Source organism: Microcebus murinus, chromosome 3 (assembly GCF_040939455.1).
Source record: "Microcebus murinus isolate Inina chromosome 3, M.murinus_Inina_mat1.0, whole genome shotgun sequence".
Taxonomy (NCBI): Eukaryota; Metazoa; Chordata; class Mammalia; order Primates; family Cheirogaleidae; genus Microcebus; species Microcebus murinus.
In genome coordinates, this window is record NC_134106.1 from 51,547,060 (window position 1) to 51,566,144 (window position 19,085).

The 19,085-nt window shown below is 38.5% G+C and overlaps 1 long non-coding RNA gene and 1 pseudogene across 1 annotated transcript in view; one reads left to right on the plus strand and one right to left on the minus strand.

The window, feature by feature from the left end:
- Positions 1 to 1,210: 1,210 nt before the first annotated feature.
- LOC142869963 (uncharacterized) overlaps positions 1,211 to 19,085 on the plus strand; it is an 83,635-nt gene continuing 65,760 nt past the window's right edge. The window contains exon 1 of the long non-coding RNA XR_012918492.1: positions 1,211 to 1,268. This is a non-coding gene — a long non-coding RNA (uncharacterized LOC142869963). The remainder of the gene's footprint in view (positions 1,269 to 19,085) is intronic.
- LOC105871553 (phosphoserine aminotransferase pseudogene) lies at positions 3,750 to 17,380 on the minus strand (annotated as a pseudogene).

Sequence of the window (19,085 nt, forward strand, 5' to 3'; positions counted from 1 at the left end):
TTATAAGTTTGAAAAAATTATAAAGCGTGGTGTATATATATATGTGTGTGTATATATATGTGTGTATATAATCTAAAAATCAGGACAGTCTTTTATATGTGTTTTATCTGATTCTCTTTTTGATCTTTCTATATTATTTATATTTGAGTATTTCTCACATTAACATTCCTTATGTCCTATTATCTTTGTATTCATCTACCTAGGGAAAGGTGGGGTGGTGAAGAGTCAGACAGTCTGGATTTAAGCATCAGTACTTCCTAGTTGGGTCATTTGAATTTTCCGAGACTCAGTTCTTCATCTACAATAAAATCTACTCAACAAATGAAAGGAAATCATGAACACAAAGATGTTCTGTAAACTATGAAGCATCATACCAAAGTCAGGTCCAAAGGTCCATTTCTTCTAGTTTGGTCTTTGATGGAGACTCAAAAGATCTATAAACCATCTTTCAAGTAACCAATGACGGAAATAAGCATGGGTATGAATCATGGGTAGGGTTCAAGGGAGACATATTTCATTTAACTCTTCTCTATATTTTCTTATTTTAGCTATTATGGTGAATTATGAGGGCTACTGATCATGTTTATTCTAGTGAAAAGTCCTGTGGTGGTTATTGTAGTTGTTGTTCTAGTAATATGACAAGCACTAGAAGCAAATTGTGGTTAACCAAAAGAAGGGGACAACCTATGTAAGTGTGATTGGGATTAAATAAACATTATTTAATTAACATATATGAATGTACCCAACATCTCCGTCTTATGTTAATCTTTGGAAATTTAAGGGAGTGGGAAATAGCTTGGCAATTGTTTGGAGGCTCCATTTCTCAGAGTTTATTTGGCCCTTTAGGAGTACGCAGGGAAGCAAAACCTAGATTGAATTTCTAAAGCATTCTACTGCCTGAAGGCTTCCAGTAAGTCACACAAGGCATTATTATGAGGGTCCTGTGGAAAAATGATCACTTGACTTTTTTCAGGATATGACTAGAATTTCAAATTGCTTTGTTTATAACAAGATAAATTGGGTTTTCCTTTCTTTTGTACCTAAACAAAAGGAATTCTGGTCCTTTAAAAGCTTCTGGGAAGGACAAACTTTTTTATTTAACAGTCTGTCACTGAGGTGGAAGGCTGGTTCAGATTCAAATGGCACAGTGCTGTTTTGTGCTCTCATAGGTGTCTGTCAGAATTTTTCAAGCCTGAAAACTCCAAGGCAAGAGATGTCATTCCCAAGTGGCAGACAGTGGTAGCTGTAAAATGCCAGGGAGGCAGACAGTGAGTAACGTATAGGGGAGAGCGGGTCAAGGGAGGAGGCTGGAGGAAGAACTGCTCCTTTCCCAGTCAGGGGATGGATTGTTCTCTTGTGTTACTCTCCTATGATGACCAAAATGCTTTAACTCAGCACGAAGGCCGTGATTTTTAGGGGAAAGAAATGATTCCAATTCTAACCGCACAGACTTGTATGAAGAAAGCATTAGCGCTGTTTGGTTTGTTTGTCTTTGTGTATATTATTCAGGTTGGGATTACGATAATTCCTCCCATTTGTATAAGGTTTTGCAGTTTTTAAAGCACTTTATGCTCTAAATCTTCACAACAAACACTGGTAAGAGGATACAGATGGCTCCTCACTCACATCAGCTTCAATTTAGACCCCTGCTTTTATGACCTTTATGATTGCAAATATGACCCTCCTAGTATTGGCTAAATCTCACCATGGTGACTGTCTATGACTCTCATCATAGGTGACAGGAAAAATGAAGCTGCTCTTATGCTGATTGGTGCTAAGAGTAAAGTGGAAAAACTTTTGCTTTTTATGGATGCAGGTAGCAATGAACCAAATCCATACCTACTGCAATTAGGCAACACTCTTGCAAAGACTGTGTCCATCTGTATTTCAAGAGCTACCCAAAGACATCAAAGGAAAAATTTTTTTATTGCAATCAAAAGCTTGTTGGATCACTTTTAGGAGATAGCTGGCAAAACATTAGCTGCTCAGGGAAGAAACCACAAGAACTAATACAGTAGCATCAAATAATTTGCCCACAAAGTCTGCTAAAGATGAAGGCTGCTGTGTTCTATGGGTATTTAATGATAATAAAATCAGGAACAGAGATAGGAAGAGGATGAGTAGTAGTGGGAGAAGGAGAAAAGGAAAACAACATAGCAATATGGAAAACTTTAACATTCAAAGAAATTTCTACCTGCTGAATCTATAATGATAGTTTTTAGACAGATGGACCTAATTTTGATCACAGTTTGAAAGTCCTTAGAGCAGTGAAGCATTTACTTGCTCCAGGGAGATTTATCAGAAAACTAAAATATCTTTAGTTAGAGCTTCTTTGGATTGGTATTTTTATTTTTTTTTTTATTTTTTATTATTATTTTTTTTTAATGCCTAGTAAGATTGGCATGGATTGGTATTTTTAAAAGCCTCAGACAATTGATAAAGAAGAACCCTCCAAGAGGATCCTTAACAACATTGACTTTTTCTTTACAAACTTAGAAAATCATTGTAAAAGCATGTATTTGGTTTTTCATGACTGATTTTGGTATTTCATAATATAAAATGGGTCTCCAGGAAAATAAAGGATTAATTTTTGGAAACTCAGCTTGTGACCAATATCCAGGAATAAATTAGATCATAAGTACCTATTATATTAGTCCCAGTTTATAAATGAGAAACAGATCACAAAGAAGTAAAATGACTTGTGACTTCCCTTTAAAAAAGCAGGTGAGGTCACATAATGCTAGACTGAAATCTAATGATCTTTCCCTTTCTTTCCCTTACTTGAGAAACATGTTTTTCATAGCTCATCAAGCAAATAGGCATGTAACATCTGAAGGACTCTATTCTTAATATTATGGCAGTATCGAGTACATTAGTTGATGTACATATTATATTTGTTATCAAGTATTATCGATGTTTAAATGCATTTAAAGTCTAACAGATAAAGACAATTTAGTGCAAGAGAAGGATGCAGTTATGCTTTGGAATCACCCATCTATCTAATCTTTGACAATAGGCAAGTAACCACTTTATCATTTCAATGGAAAATAAATCCCTTCTTCAGACTCAATCTCATCTATCTACCTGGGATCCATTTCTTCCTGCCCTTTTCAGGATCTCATTGCCTTTATTATTCCTCACTCTTTTCTACCTTCAACCTCTTTCTCTGCCTTGCTGATTATGAGCCTAAACAGTCAGAACAGGCTCAAGTCTTTCCCATTCATTCTCATTCTCATTCTCTCTCTCTCTCTCTCTCTCTCTCTCACACACACACACACACACCCCACACACACCCTCCCTTATTCAACCAACTATCTCATCTTTCTCTTATCCCTTAAAACCACACTAAAAGAGTTCCCCATATTCACCCTTCATGTTTTCTCTTCTCACTGAACGATCCACTCACGGTAAGCTAGCTTTTGCTACATCATTCTTTCAGAGTCCTTTTCTCACCAAGTCATAATTGACCTCTCTGTGCTACATTTGATGGCTACTTCTACTTTTTTTTTAACTTCTCAGTAATATTTGACCTTACCAACCATTCCCTTCCTTCCTTCCCTTCTTCCTTTCTTCCTTTCTCTCTCCCTCCTAATCTCCCTCTCTTTTTCATTTTAAGTATCTTTTACTGTCTCAAAAAACAGTTTATTTCTTTTCAAGAAGAAAAACCTAAACAGAAATATTTACTAGGAAACTGTAAACGGTCAATCATAGTAAAGTCACTTGCCTCCCACACATAACAGAAACGTCAATCATCCTTCCACGCTCATCCAGAACTTTCCTGTGGAAGTCACCATTCGAGTGTCTTCACCTTCTAACAGATTTCCTGCTGAACTAGCTGCCACTCCTGTTTCTCTTCCCTGATCTCTGGAAAAGGACCCAGGCCACCCAGGTTTCAGGGAGAGCTTGCGCTTGACTGAGGAGAAAGAATGCATTGCCATCAACTTTTAAGTCTTCTTTTTAAAAGGTCTGTGATACCAATCTGTTTTGCACTGAAGGTTTTAGCTGGGCTGAGACTAAAGGGGCTGCAGGTGACATAAGAGGAAGCCTGGGCATTAAAGGCTGGTGGGAGCAATCTGCGGGGAAAGGGAGGCCACTTGACAGCAGGGAAAGGATTTGGCGGGGGGGGGGGGGGGGGGGGGGGGGGGGGGGGCTCGGTGGCCAAACTTGGGGCTGGGAATTGGAGCAAGCGATGGCTGGTGGTAACAGGGAAGCTGCCGCAGCAGGGCATGGGCAGCTTACTGAGGGTGATGTCCCTCCACTCTCAGGAAATAGGGTGTCCCAGGTCTGGGAGACACTAAGACCAAAACCAGGGTGGAGCTCTAAGGGACAAAGAACCCTTGTGGTCCCAAAGAACTGGTGGGGAGGGGAGGAGGCACAGGTGCCTCAGCTGTTGCAAGCCCTAGAGTCTCTGCCTAAGATGCTTTGGATGTCATTACTGCTGCTGCCACCTCCAGTCACATCCCTGGGGCCCCACCAGGATCTAGCCTCCCTGCACTGGTGGAGGCTGTGGACCACCAAGGGGCTCCTCAGCTGCAGGATCTGGGAACCAGCTGTCTCCAGTGCTGCTCAGGGACAGACACTCATCCACTAGGATGGATCCGCTCCCTTTTTCCTGAAACTTCCTCTTTCCTGGGCTTCCATGTCTGCAGACTCTCTTTGCTCTTCTCCCACCTCTCTGGTCTTTTCTTTCTGTCTCCTTGTCCATTCTTCTGCCTGAAATGCTGCCTTCCTCAAGGTCCCTCATAGACCCTTTCTCCTCTTACTGGATGATTTCATATATTTCTGTGTTTTCAGCTCCTGTTAGGAAGCCGCAAATTTGTGTTTCTACTCCAAATCTCTTTTCCTGAAGGTCTCACTTGGATCTTCACTTTGATGTCCTGCAGACGCTTATTTTAATATGGATTCCACTCACTCTCAAATAGAGCCTAAGACAAGGGCTCAGATGAATGAAGTTTATTTGGGAAGGTAATTCCAGGAAGCAGGAGTGAAGGAGCAGGATTAGGAAGACAGAGGAGGAGGAAAAGCTAATAAATGCTGAGCTGATAATCACTGTGGACATAGACTGGTATCACCACCTGTGTAACTCACAATGGACTCTCTGAAGGACGGGGGGCTGGGGCATTATCCACCAACCCCCCAGGACCCATTGGTTGAGCATTTCCACCAAGAAATGATAACCAGAGGCACTTCTGAGCTGTACCTTTGCCAGGATGAATGGATTTCCCAACTGCAGAGAAAGCCATGAGGCAGAAAAGCAGAAGTGAGATATGTTGGAGTGCAGGACCTATCTCCCACAGCTGCACTGAAGGCAGCAGAGGGGAGCCGACAGGGTAGAAGGCAACATTCCAAACCCGATTGACACCCCAGTGTCTAGTTCTCCGTTTGCATCCCTATCTCGGACTGGCACCACCACTGAAAACACCCCAGTGGCTCTCCTTTGCACTAGAACACCCAGCTTCTGAACATGGCCCTGTATGACCCCTGATCACTACACTGTCCTCATCTTTTGACATTTCCTACTCTGTTGTCTCTGTTCCAGCCTTGCTGATCTTTCAGTTCTGTGGGTAGGTACACTGTGCTTTCTTTTATATCTAGGTTTTTGCACATGTTGTCATCCATCCTGGAACACTTTCTCTTTCCAGTCCCCTTTCCCCTCATTAATTCTTACTCATTGCTTGATGTCAGATGAGCTATCACTGCTTGGGCATCCTCCGTATCAGGATTAGGTGCCCTTCCTCTTTGTTCCTATATCATCTTATGTTTTTCCTATCAGAGCACTTATGTGACATTACAGCAGCCTGTTTACTTGTCTGGATCCTCCACTAGATTACAAGCCCTGTGAGGGAAAGATCTATTTTCACTTTGCTTGCCATTTTATACCCAATGCTTACCATAGAGTCCTTGACATAGTTGGCCTTCAATAAATATTGCTAAATGATTGAGTCAATATCTAAAGCATGTTAACAGAGCATTACTTCTAAGTGTCCAGCAGAGTCTTATGATAATTCTCAGAAAAATCAATTCAACTGCTTCTTGAAGGGTTGAAAAGACTTTTCTAGAATAAGGAAAGATATTCCAGGTAGATAGAATAGGTAAAAAGGCCCTAAGGCAGGAGGAGCATGGCTTGTTAAGAAAACCAGGGATAGTTGGGGTGTCCAGAACACATGGTGCTTGCTAGAGCATGGCAGAGATGAGGCTGGTCTGTCACACTGTGGCCAGATTGCACGGGGCCTTGAATGATTTTGGATTTTACAGAGTAGACAAAGGTGGAATCATTGAGGAAGTTTTAACAGGAAGGTACCTAGTCACTTTCTAAATCCTAGTTTGGGTTTTAGAAAGGTAAGGTTACAGGATAATTTTAGGTTACAAAAAACAGAAGTAAGAAATTCAGTTAGGTCATAGTTACAGTAGGCAAGATCTGGAAATTAGTGGCAGTTGAAATGAAGAGGAGGATTGGATTTGAGACCTTTTAGAGGTAGATTAGACAGGAACTCTGACCATGTGGATATAAGGGGTGAAAGGAGAAGCAATAGATACTGACTTAGAAGTTGGATGCTCGGGAGGATGGTGATGTCACTAACTGAGCTGGTGTATATAGTTCAGTTTTAGATAAAAATGAGTTTTAAGTACCTGGGAGACATCTGATGGGAGATGTTGAGAAATAAACTGAAAAATTTGAGTCTGGAGATCAAGATTGGAGGTTGTCATAGGCTGAATAATGGTCCCCAGAGATATCCAGATTCTAATCCCTGGCAACTATGAATGTTACCTTATATGGCAAAGGAAACCTTGCAGGTTAGGGATCTTGAGATAGGGAGAGTATCCTGGAGTATCCAAGTAGACCCTAAATATAACCACAAGCATCCTTATAAAGGCACAGAGGGAGCTTTGACTACAGAAGAGGGAGCAGTAGATGTAACAGCAAAAGCAAGAGATTGGAGCGATGTGAGGAAGGGATCACAATCCAAGGAATGCTGGAATCCTCCAGAAGCTGGAAGAGGCAAGGAAGGTTATTCTCTCCCACAGCCTCCAGGAGAAACCACCCCGGTGATATTTTGACTGTAGCCCAGTAGAACTGATCTCAGACTTCTGGCCTTCAGAACTATAAGAAAATAAAAGTGTTTTTTAATTTTTTTTAACTTACAGCTCTGTGGTAAAGTTGTCTCAGCAGCCATGGGAAACTACAACAGAGGTATAGTTCAGGGTATAATTGGTAAAGAGCACAAAAGTAGCAGGAACAGATAAAATTGTCTAGGGAGAGAGGGCATGTAGAATAATAAGGAGAGGAGAAGACCCAGTAAGGAACCCTTAAGATCAACTTTTGGCCCTCAGGAAGAAGCAGAGGGACTTCCATTTCTGGCGATATCATAAACTAGATATTCTGAATGATATCTCACTGAAAACTACAAATAATTAAATTACATTTTTATGCTGGCAGAAGTAAGGAATACTTAGAGGAAGTGGTGATCCGGGAGATGAGCTGAAACCTGAAGAGAGTTTTGCTGTGAGAGCATTTGCCACGTGAGTGAATATGATGGTTCAGGTGTGCACATAGTGTGGAGTCTAATTGTAGACCCCTCCACCTTTGTTTAAAGCTGGGCCCACAAAAGACTACACCCTTTGTGTAAGGATGAGCTACAAATTTGACTTTTCCCCATCCCCAGAGAATTGCAAGGAAAATTGTCTGCCTTGAGACTTGATTCTAAATGGCGGGAGGAAAAAAATCTCCCCTGAGAATTCATAACACAGCCAACATGCAGTCTCGCAGCCCAAATTCACACTTTACTTTGGAGCCCAGAAAACTCAAGTCAAGAATTAAGTTTAGAGTAAACCTTAACTTGTAGTTTCTAGGCAACTGGCAGAAACAAATGCAAATCTATTCTGGAGGTACCTATCTTCAATACAGACCTCAATGACTTCCCATCGATAATGTCTAAAGAAATATGATTTCATGGTCAACATCACAAAGCAAAAGCAAAACTGTCTTAGCTGGTTTTGTGGTGCTGTAACAGAATAGCTGAGACTAGGTAATTTATAAAAAAAAAAAAAAAAAAAAAGAAGTTTATTTGGCTTACAATTCTGGTGGCTGGAAAGTCCAAGATTGAACAGCTGCATCTGATGAGGGCCTCAGGTTGCTTCCATTCACAGTGCACAGCAGAAGAGGAATAACAGTGTGCAAGGAGATCACATGGATGACAGGAGAGGAAGCCAGACTCTTTAACAACTTGCTGTCTCTGAAACTAATCCACTCCAGCTAGCATAAGAACTCACTCTTCCCAGCAGGAGGGCATTAATCTATTAATGAGGGACCCATCCTCATGACACAAACACCCCCACCAGGCCCAGCATCCCAACACTGCCACACTGGGGATCAAAATTATATACTGCTGTATAACCATAGCAATGATGCAGCATGAACAAGGGCCAGCATAAACAACAAGCAATAGGATCAGACTGCAAAGCTCTAGCTATCAGAATTACCAGGCATAGAATATAAAATAAGTATTTTAAATATATTTAAAGAAATAAAAAAAACGATTGAAAATATACATAAAACACAATCAGAAGATCTGAAGAAGACTCAAAAGAACTACTAGAAATTTATGATATAATATTTGAAATTGAAAACACAATGGATGGGTTAAACAGTGGAATAACCACAAATAGGGAATAGATTATGAAGAATAGATCCAAGGAATTTCATAGAACGTAGCCCAAAGAGATGGAAAATATGAGAGAGAGCTTATAAAACATGAAGATAGTATTGTGAGAAATGTAACAATCATCTAATTGGAGTTCCAGACAGACAGGAGAGAAAGGAAGGTGGAAAAGCAATAATTGAAGAGAGTACAGTTGAGAATTTTCCAAAAATGACAAACTATACATTTTAAAAGCCCAACAGTCCCAATAAGAGTAAATAAAAAGAAATTCATACTTAGACACATTATAATTGAATATATAATACCATAAACTCAAAGAAAAAAATTAAAAAGTGGCTAGAGAAAGAAAAAACAATTTACTTTAACAGGACAATGATTAGATTTCTTAACAACTACAGAAGCCAGAAACATTTTAAATCTTCAATGTGTTAAAAGACAATTAGTTGGGTGCAGTGGTGCACACCTGTAGTCCCAGCTACACAGGAGGCTGAGGTGTAAGAATTGCTTGAGCCCAGGAGTTCAAGGCCAGCCTGGACAATGTAGCAAGAACTTTTTTCCTAAAAAATAAAAAGAAAATTACTGTCAACTAAAATTTGTATATTATCTTTCAGGAACAATGGAAAAATCATAAATCTTCAAACAAAAACAGAGTTTGCCATCAATAGATCCTGACTAAAGGAAATTCTAAAGACTGCTTTTTTAGTTAGGAAGAAAGGGAACAAGGGAAGTCAGAGATGAATAAAAGAATGACAAACAAGGAGAATGCTAAATATTCAGTTAATTGTAAATAAATATTGGCTATAAAGAGCAACAGTAATCTCTTAAGGGGCTAAAAAAAATAAGATAGAAATGAAATACACAACTGTCAGCATGTAAATTGGGAGGGAAGAATCAGAATTAAAGTGTTTATTGTTTGGAAGGATAATAAAGATATTAAGTATCCTAGTTAAAATTTCTAGGACGACCACCAAAAGTGTATATAACTTCTTAATTAAAAGAAAAAAAGTAGAAGGAGAAAAATAACCAATACAAAAGTAGATGAGAATGGAGGAAAAACCAAAATATTGAAAGTTCAAGACATAAAAAACACAAAATAAGATAGTGGAAATAAATTCAAATATATCAAGAATTAAAATAAGAGTTGACTAAATGCTCAACTTATAAGCAAAGGTTTACAGGTGGTACATATTCTGTTTTAAAGAGATTGGGTGTATTCTCTTTACTTAAGTCACATTTAAAACACAAGGATTCAGAAAAATTGAGAATAAGAATGTGAAAAAAAATTATACCAAATAGACACTAGCCAAAAGAAAGCTGGTATTGCTATTAGTATCAGACAAAATAATCCTTAAGGCAAAAAGCTTTACAAGTGATAAAGAGAACATTTCATAAAAATGAAAGATTCAATTTACCAGGAAGATGTAAGAGTTCTCTAAATTTATAAGTACCTAGGTCAAGTTGACAAAATCAGTAAGGAGATAGAGGATTAGAACAACACAATTAACAGGTTGGCTCTAATTGAATAAGTGCAGTACACAGAACACTGTACCTAACAACTATGGCATACCCATTCTTTTCAACCAATATGGAATATTTTTGAAAATTGGCCACATTCTGGGTTGCAATGCAAATCTCTACAGTTTAAAAAAGATTGAAATCATACAGACCATAGTTTTTTTGACCATAATGCAATTAAATTAGAAATCAGTAACAAAAGGATAATGAGCTAAGAATTTTAAAAAACAATGATGAAATAAAAATAAAAGAGTGGAAATGAAAAAGATAGCAGAAATCAATAAAATAGAAAACAAAAACACCAGAGAGAGGATTAATAAGGCCAAAAATTATTTCTGTGAAAAACCTTTATAGGGAAATATTAGAACAAAAGACAAGTCATAAATATAGTTGATGTAGACATTAAATGGCTAATAAGGAGGCTTATGTACTTTAGGGCTATGAATTGGAAAACTGAGAAAAATAAATAAATTCCTAGAAAAATAGAACTTAACCAAAACTTTCTCAAGAGGAAATAGAAAATAATAATCCAAAACACATTACAAAAATGAATCCATTTAAAGTTGTCCCAGAAAGTAAATACCAAGACAAGATAGATTTTTTTGTTGTGGTGGTTTTCCTTTTAAAAATTTTTTATTGTAAAAATGTTCAATCATACACAAAAGTAGAGAAAATTATAAAATAAACTCCTATGTACCCTCCATTCAGCTCCAATGATTATCAGCACTTGCCTTTCCTTTCCTTTTCATTCATCCTCCCCCTACAAACTTTAAAAAAAAACTTTTCACTTTGAAATAATTTTAGTCTTATAAAAAAGTTCCAAAAATAGTATCAAGAGTTCACATATACTTTTCATCCAGCTTCCCCTATTGTTAACATTTTACATGCCCATAGTACAATTAATCAAAACTAAGAAATCAACTTTAGTACAATAGGATTAGCTAATCTTCATACCGTATTAGGATTTCCCCAGTTTTCCCACAAATGTTCTTTTCCCGTTAGGGATTCAACTGGGAGACTTCAGGTCTTCTTGGTCTCTTCCAATCTATGAAGTTCATCAAGACTATATAGTTTTACTGGAGAGCTAAAATGAACATTCAGGGGACAGATAATTCTAATCCTTCATAAAATATTCTAAAAAAAAAAAAGACAAAAAAGAAGGAACACTCCCTAGCTCATTTTATAAAGTTAGCATTTAACTGATACTTGAGGCCAACTTCACTTATGAACATAGATGCAAAAAACTAAAAAAATATTAGCAAACCAAATGCTGAGGTGTATGGAAAAGTTAATAAATCATGACCAGGGTAGATTTATTTCAGGAATGCAAAGATGATTAAAATTAGAAAACCAATTAATGAAGTAAATTAAGATAATTTAATATATTAAAGGGGAAACAGAATATCTCAGAGGTACAAAAATGATAAAATTCAGCATACTTTCTTGATAGAAATTCTTAAACTTGAAGGAATTTTTCTTAATCTGTTAAAGGATACCTATTATATCATACAGAAAACATCATACTTGATGGTAAAATTCCCTATAAGATTAGAAAAAGACAAGGGTGTCTATTATTACCCCTTCTATTCCATATTGTACTGGAGAATCAAGCTAGTTTAATAAAGCAAAAATAAAAGAAATGAAAGTCTACACCTAGACAGAAAGGTACAAAACTCTCATGATTCACAGATTACATATGACCATCTATACAAAAGCCCAGAAATGTATAAATTATGAAAATTAATGAGAAATTTTAGGCAGATTGCTCCTTACAAAATAAAGATACAAAACTAAAATTGCATTTTTATCCACTAGCAACAACTTAGTTTGAAAATATAAAATTACAAATATGCCATTTAAACAGCTCCAACAATATCAAGAAGCCAGAATGAATCCAGAAAAACAAGAACAAAACCTTTATGGAAAAGAGTAGAAAATTTTGTTAAAGGACATTAAAGCAGACTTATGTGAAGAGATAAACCATTTTCAAGGATTGGAAGACAATATCATAAAGATTTTTATTTTCTCCTAATTGATCCATGGATTCAATGAAGAAGCAAGAACATACACAATTTTATTTTATTTTTATGAAGTTAACATGAAAAACCAATGTCTTTTTTTAAAAGAACATGAATATATGTGGGGGAAAGGAAATTTTTAGGATCTGTGTATCTCTGACCATGGAGGGAGACAGGTGGGGTCAGGGAGGAGTTTACAGGAAGGAAATGTTTATTTTCTTAGACTGGGTAGTTAGGTACTTGCTGTATCGCCCTCAGGCTGGACATTCTGGGCCTTGCCCTGGGCCCCACGCTTTGGAGTGGCTTCCTTGGAATTTTCTAAGTCATTCTCAGGTGCAGGAGACCAGCTGAGGTGTGCAGTGTGGTCTTGCACTTGAGCACAAATCTGGGCCTGTGTGGGTCCCAGTCATGCGAAGTGCTCTCCTCAGAAGTTTTCAAGTCCTCCTCCAGTGAGTGGGACCACCGCGCCACTGGGAGTGCTATTTAGGGGAGGGACCCAGAACCCAGATTGGGACTCAGGAGTCCCCGGTACCCATTTCTCCCTGGGACACATTTCTCCTTGGGGGCACTCTCCAACGTACCGCTGCCCCCAGGAGCTCTGAGCCTCGCCTTATGAAGGTGGGTCCTGGGTCCTTGGGCCAGAGGCTAGTTGCAGGAGGGTGGCCTGGTGAGCAGATGGCTCCCACAGACCAGTGAGATATTTCCTTTGTGGGATCACTGAGCCACTGGAAAGGTGCAGACGCGTTGATTTGGACCAATCCCCGTTCACACTGAACTAAGGACAAGGTTGGGCCTTCGGGGTACCCATGGTCCTTTGTTGACTTGGGCTGGAGCCTTGTGCACGTTAGCTGTGCGCTCGCATGTGTCTGTGTTCCCATCACGGTGCCACTTCCAGCAAACAGCACACGAGGGCGGCGGGGTGGCGGGGGAAACCCATTAAGGGAACAGAAGAGTACTGTGTCTCTTCTTATTTTATTTGGGGACAGACACTGAGAGAAACGATGTGAAAAACCATCGCATCATTTTAATTATTGATTTTCTCCCTCTCATTGGTTTTTTCTTTGTTTTGCCAAGAACAAAGATGTGTAGTTGAATTTGCATAAGTTAAATGTTCAAGTACACTATCACACCGTATGCAAATAACTCTTCTGTCTCTGTCTCCAGCCTGGTCTCCCTTCTGATATCAGGCACACATCCTGGACATCCTCATATAGGCTCATCATGCCTTCATAATGACACTCTCCAGACACCTCCAAAACGATTCTCCTTCTCTAGTCCTGCCTGGAAGAATAATACCTTTGTTCAATCACCCAAGCCAAATATCTGAGAGTCATCCCTGGATCTTCTTCCTGTCAGCACCCACATTCCATCAATAGCCAAGTCATGATCATTCTACTACTGTCTTAAAACTGCTCAAATCTATCCCTTTCTCTACTTCTCCACCCCACTTCTATTGCCTTCTCACTCTTGCCATCTTTTTCTAGAATTATTACAATGGTTTTCAACTGGTTTTCATGCTTTTGTCTTATCCTCACTACGTTTCACAGTTAAGACAAAGTATACAATACTTGGAAATAAGGCCAAGACAGTGCAGTTAGTCCTTTCAATGTGATGGTGAAGCATGATTTAATAAGTCTACTCAATAATTATTTAATTGGTGAATGTACCAACAGTAGACTTTATTATTGCTGTTATTATTGGAATTTATAGATTAAGGGCTCACACTCTGTGCAGCTACAATGTAACTCGTAGATTTTTGCCTGGTAGAGATGCAAACAGTTTTTTCAGATAGAAGAGGTGATCTCAATGTTTCATTGCTCTAACAGTAACCAGATCATCACTAACTTAAAAAAATAGAAAGCTCATTTAGACACGTCTCTTGATGATCTATATAAACACCCATGCCTTAAGTCTCTTGGAACAAGTTTAATCAGATTACTTGTTTCTGCATTAGTTAATGAATTAAATAAAATATTTGACCATTGTCTATTCTTTGTTTAAAGTTTTTATTCTTAATTGATTAATAAGATTGTATATATTTATGGCACACAATGTGATGTTTTAATACATGCATACATTGTGGAATAATCAAATCAAGCTAATTAACATACCCATCACCTCAAATACTTCACATTTCTCTGTCATGAGTACATTTAAAATCCACTCTTTTAGCTACTTTGAAATATGCAATAAATTACTGTTAACTATAGTCACCATGTTGTGCAATAGATCACTAGAACCTATTCTTCTGTCTAACCAAACTGGATACCCTTTGAACAAAGCCTCTGCTTTCCCCATCAACCTTTGCCCACCCCCAACGCCAGCCTCTGACGACTACCATTCTACTCTCTGCTTCTGAGTTCAATTCTTTTAGATTTCACATATAAGTGAAATCAAACTGTATTTTCCTCTCTGTGCCTGGTTTATTTCACTTAGCATAATGACCTCTAGATTCATTCATGTCACAAATGACAAAATTTCCTGCTTTTTAAAGGCTGAATAGTATCCCATTATGTATATATACCACATTTTCATCTGTTCATCTGTCACATTCCTCTTTTTGAAGATACTTTGAAACTTTAATGTTCTTCACATATTCAACATAAAATATTGACAATAGATAAACAATAGGAAAAGGCTCTTAAGCAAAGATCTCTCAGAATTCACAGTATCACTCTAGTCAAACACTATAAAGAAAACAGTCAAGTGAACAAAGGATAAGGGAGTTTAACAGTGATTTTTAGTTTGATAGCATAATTAAAAAAACAAAGAACAAACCAACCAACCTTCTCTTAACCTACCGAAAGGAGAGTAAAAGTGAATCATGGAACTAGATCTTTTGTGTGAAGCAGCTTAAAAAGGGGGAGGGGGACAGATGAGGGAGGAACAACTGTTGAGAATGTAATGCTATAATACACAAGGTCAAGGATTCTAATAAATTATAAAAGTCTCCAGCTATATTACTGGGAACCGTATTATTAGAAATATAAATGCATAGCAATATAAACTATATGGCATTAAAAACATACCTTGCTATATAAACATACAGTATGTCACTTTTATCTCTTTATGAGAATAACAGTAAAAAGAAAGATTTACAGTTTGCCTTTTTGCCTGAAACTCCCATACTCTCATAAATAATCAGTGTTGACCTAAATCACCCAGGACACTCCACTGCTGTCTTGAATCTAGGATCTAGACTCAGTACCTAGAGGGCTCCACCCATCCTCCATGCTGTGTCTCCAGACATTATTAACTGCAAATTGCATAATTAAGTCCACAGGCAAGTTTGAATACTGAGATTTAGCTAGGAAAAGTAGCAGCAAAGATAAACTAAGCTGAAATTGATTAGGCAAGCAACAGGAAGATTAAAAAAATGCTTCCAGTTCAAGTCAGAATTAAGGTGGCTGTTAAGTCCCACCAGCTTTGTAGAACTGCAGATGTTTTGCTGTTCTTTGAAAAAAGAAGAATCTATAATAAGCATGTCCATTCAAGAAAAATACCATGTGTAAGTTTTAGTATCCATTCCCAAGTTACTTTAAGTTGTGTGCATTGTTCAAGGGCAGAATATATATTAATTAGGGTGTGTTCATAGATGATGCATCTCCAAAAAGTTTTGGAGAAGTTTGGAAAATAAGGGCTGCTAGCTTTTGAACATCTTCAGTCCTGATGGCATTATATAGAGAGGCCTAAATGCCTATCACAGACCTGTGTCTTTCCAAGGCAGTCATACTGAGTTGAAGAGCTTTTTCAAGAAAACTTTTTTTCTACAGCATGATCTCCTTTGGCATTGCCAATGTGGAATGGAATATTTGTCTTGCTTGTCTATTTAAAAGCTCTACTGGACATTTGTAGAATCCTTGGGAATTATCATTACTATCATAAATCATTTTTTGAGATTTGATGGAGCTAAGCCTCACCAGCAAAAATCACATCAAACTTGGAAACATCCACTGGCTTGTCTGGAATTTCGAGGACATGTGGCAACCCAGCACTGCTGCCTGAGATCAGGTATAAAGTCAAATGCCACGCTGTGCCCGTCATTTGTGCAGTATTACACACAGGAGGCACAGAGTTGAGATTCCAGGTGCTTAGATCTGGAATTTTCATATAACTTCCAAATTCAAGGTGATTGATATTCAAATCTCAAAATTTTGGTGTCTTCTGCAGCTTTAGCTGACCAAGCTCCTGTCCCCATGTAGTTGGCACACCTTCTACACCTTCGTGTTTTCAGACCAGTTGGGTTTAAGGAGATAGCACTGAACTGGCCAGACCCACTTCCTTGCAAAAAACCACTTTGTATAGTAGTTTCCTGGAATGGCTAACAATTCCTGTACAAGATTCTCTGCATTGTTAATAATCTTAGCAAAATCTGATGACCTGTGGCTCATTTCAAGAACACTAATGCCAATACCTTTTGAAAGGTGGCCTTACTAATAACCTATCAAATAGAGGAATATAAACTATCAAACAAAAAGTAAGAGAAATTCACAGCACCTAATTGGCCCCATGAAAAGAAAACTCACAACTACCCCCTTTATTTTGTTTAATTAAAACACCTGTGGCCTAACTCGTCTCTAATACTTTCGTCTTCTCAGACTTGAAGAGCCCTAAGTGGACAGTAGGGTTGTGAACTCCCCACTCCAGTACTCTGCCTCAGTTTCTGCCAGAAATACATTTCAAGGACTCAGATAACCTGCTCTCACAGAAAAAAGAGAAAAAGAATGAGCACTTGCCACAGTTTCACAGCTGGTTCTGTTATCAGTCTTCAGCAAAGAAAAAAACCAACCATTTTTACTTTTTAAAAGCCAGAACAGCTTTTCCTCAATGGCTGGCACCTTTCCACCTTCACTCTTGCTGTGCTGTTTTCCTACGCGCACACGTGTCTCTCGCTCGCGCTCTCTCTCTCTCTCTCTCTCTCTCTCTCTCTCTCTCTCTCTCTCTCTCTCTCTCTCTCTCTCTCTCTCTCCCTCCCCCTCTCTCTCCCTCTCTCTCGTAAACTTTTTACTGTTATGTATCCTAAACTCTGTGTGAGAAATTTTTCTCCACCTGTGGTGAACCTAGTGAGCACCTAGTGAGCTTTCCACCTTTGTAGTCTAATAATTCTTTTTATATCTCCAACAACACCCAGCACAGCAGTATGGTGAGCCCAGGCCCAAAGTGGACCACCTGCCTTTGGACATCCATAGTGCGGGGGAGGGTGGAAAGTCAGCCAGAGATGACCGATTGTGTGGGCAGCACATGTCTCTCACTAGCAGCAGCACATGCCTACCAACCGGTGTCCAATCTATATTAACATGAGACTCACATTTTTATCTCTTTGAAAATTATACTTTGACATCACACTGCTACTAATAAATTATTTCTACCTTGCTTGTCTGATCATGTTATTATTTCTCTGCTGAGACCCTGTAATGGCTCCCTGTAATCTAGAGGAATGGTGTTCACACTCCTTAGCTTGACACTTTCACGTCCTTTGCAGCCTTGGACCTCCCTACTTTTGAAGCCAAACCTCCTCCCATTCCCCCACAAACACTTTATATTTCAATCATGTGACACTGTCAAATAAGCAATGCTTCTTTCCCTTTGTACATGCTCCTTTCTTCATCTAGAACTCCTTGCCCCATTCTACCCTCAAACTCTTTTCTCCTTTTTTCCTGCCTTTCTATCTTATTTATCTTTCAAAACTCAGCCCAGGCATCACTTCCTCTCGAAGCCCCTTAAGTATTCTTGCTGGATTAAGGTATTGTTTTCTGTACTTTCTCCCTGTGCTTACTGCTATCGCAACATGCATCATACTCCCAACAATTCCTCACTTACTTGCCTGTTTCTGAGGCTAAAAGCTAGATTGTAAGTTCTTGAGCTAGGGACTGAATTGACTGTCTCTGAAGTAGTTATACTCTGAATTTATTAACTATTAAGAAAATGACATTTTTGCCTTATCTGCCTCTGCAAAGAATCAATTTTTATAGCAAAATTACATTGAGTTTATAGGCTGCCAACAACATGATAAGCATAAGCAAAGTTAGTGGTAGCCTCTTCCCAATGGCCCTGGCCATTATTAGATAAGTTCTTTTTCTTGATTCCTCCTTAATGTTACGGTCAATGAAATAAAATAAATTTTTAATCATACTGTTATCTAAAGGAGATTGTTTTATGCTTCCTCATCAGATAGCCATTAATATTCTCAGAATTTTATTCATACTTAGAGCTTGGCCTATGGTCAAAATAAACAGTATTTATAAACATGAAAGTGTTCCCATTTTCCCTAAGAAATCTAGGAGAAATTATGACTTTCTGAATTTAAGGCCACATCCTGCGCTGGTAATATTAAGTGTTCATGGTCCTCTGATAATACTGCATGCCACAGCCTCACCTAGGATATTATGTGAGCTCTGGACTGTACTTTTCTCTCAGCCACTTCCAACTGTGGCTCATCTGCCCAAGAGACATTTCATTGTGCAATTTCTTATTGACAAATGTCTTTCTTGTGCTTTTCTTAATGCCGTTCTGTCTGGAGCAAGTTGGTTCCCTTTGGCAGAAAATGCTATTCATGAGAAACATTTCCTGATGAAAGGGATCCTAGATTTCAGTGCTGAGTATCAGCAGCATAAGGAAAAGCACAACTGCATGAGGATTAGAACTTTATACGTGTGATTGACTTCCGGCTCTAACCAAAGCAAAGACGGCATCAGGGTAAATCCTCTTATGCTTTAACTTGCTCTGAACCACCTCCCAGCTGTCCAGGTTCATGGTAAAATGTGTTCAGTCTATGCCCTGAAGTATTCTGAGCCTCTAAATCTTTGAAAGAGTATTTTATTCTCTCATTACATGTCAGAAAATCATCATCAGGGAAGTTAACATAGAGTTACTTAATGGTCTCATGTTAGGC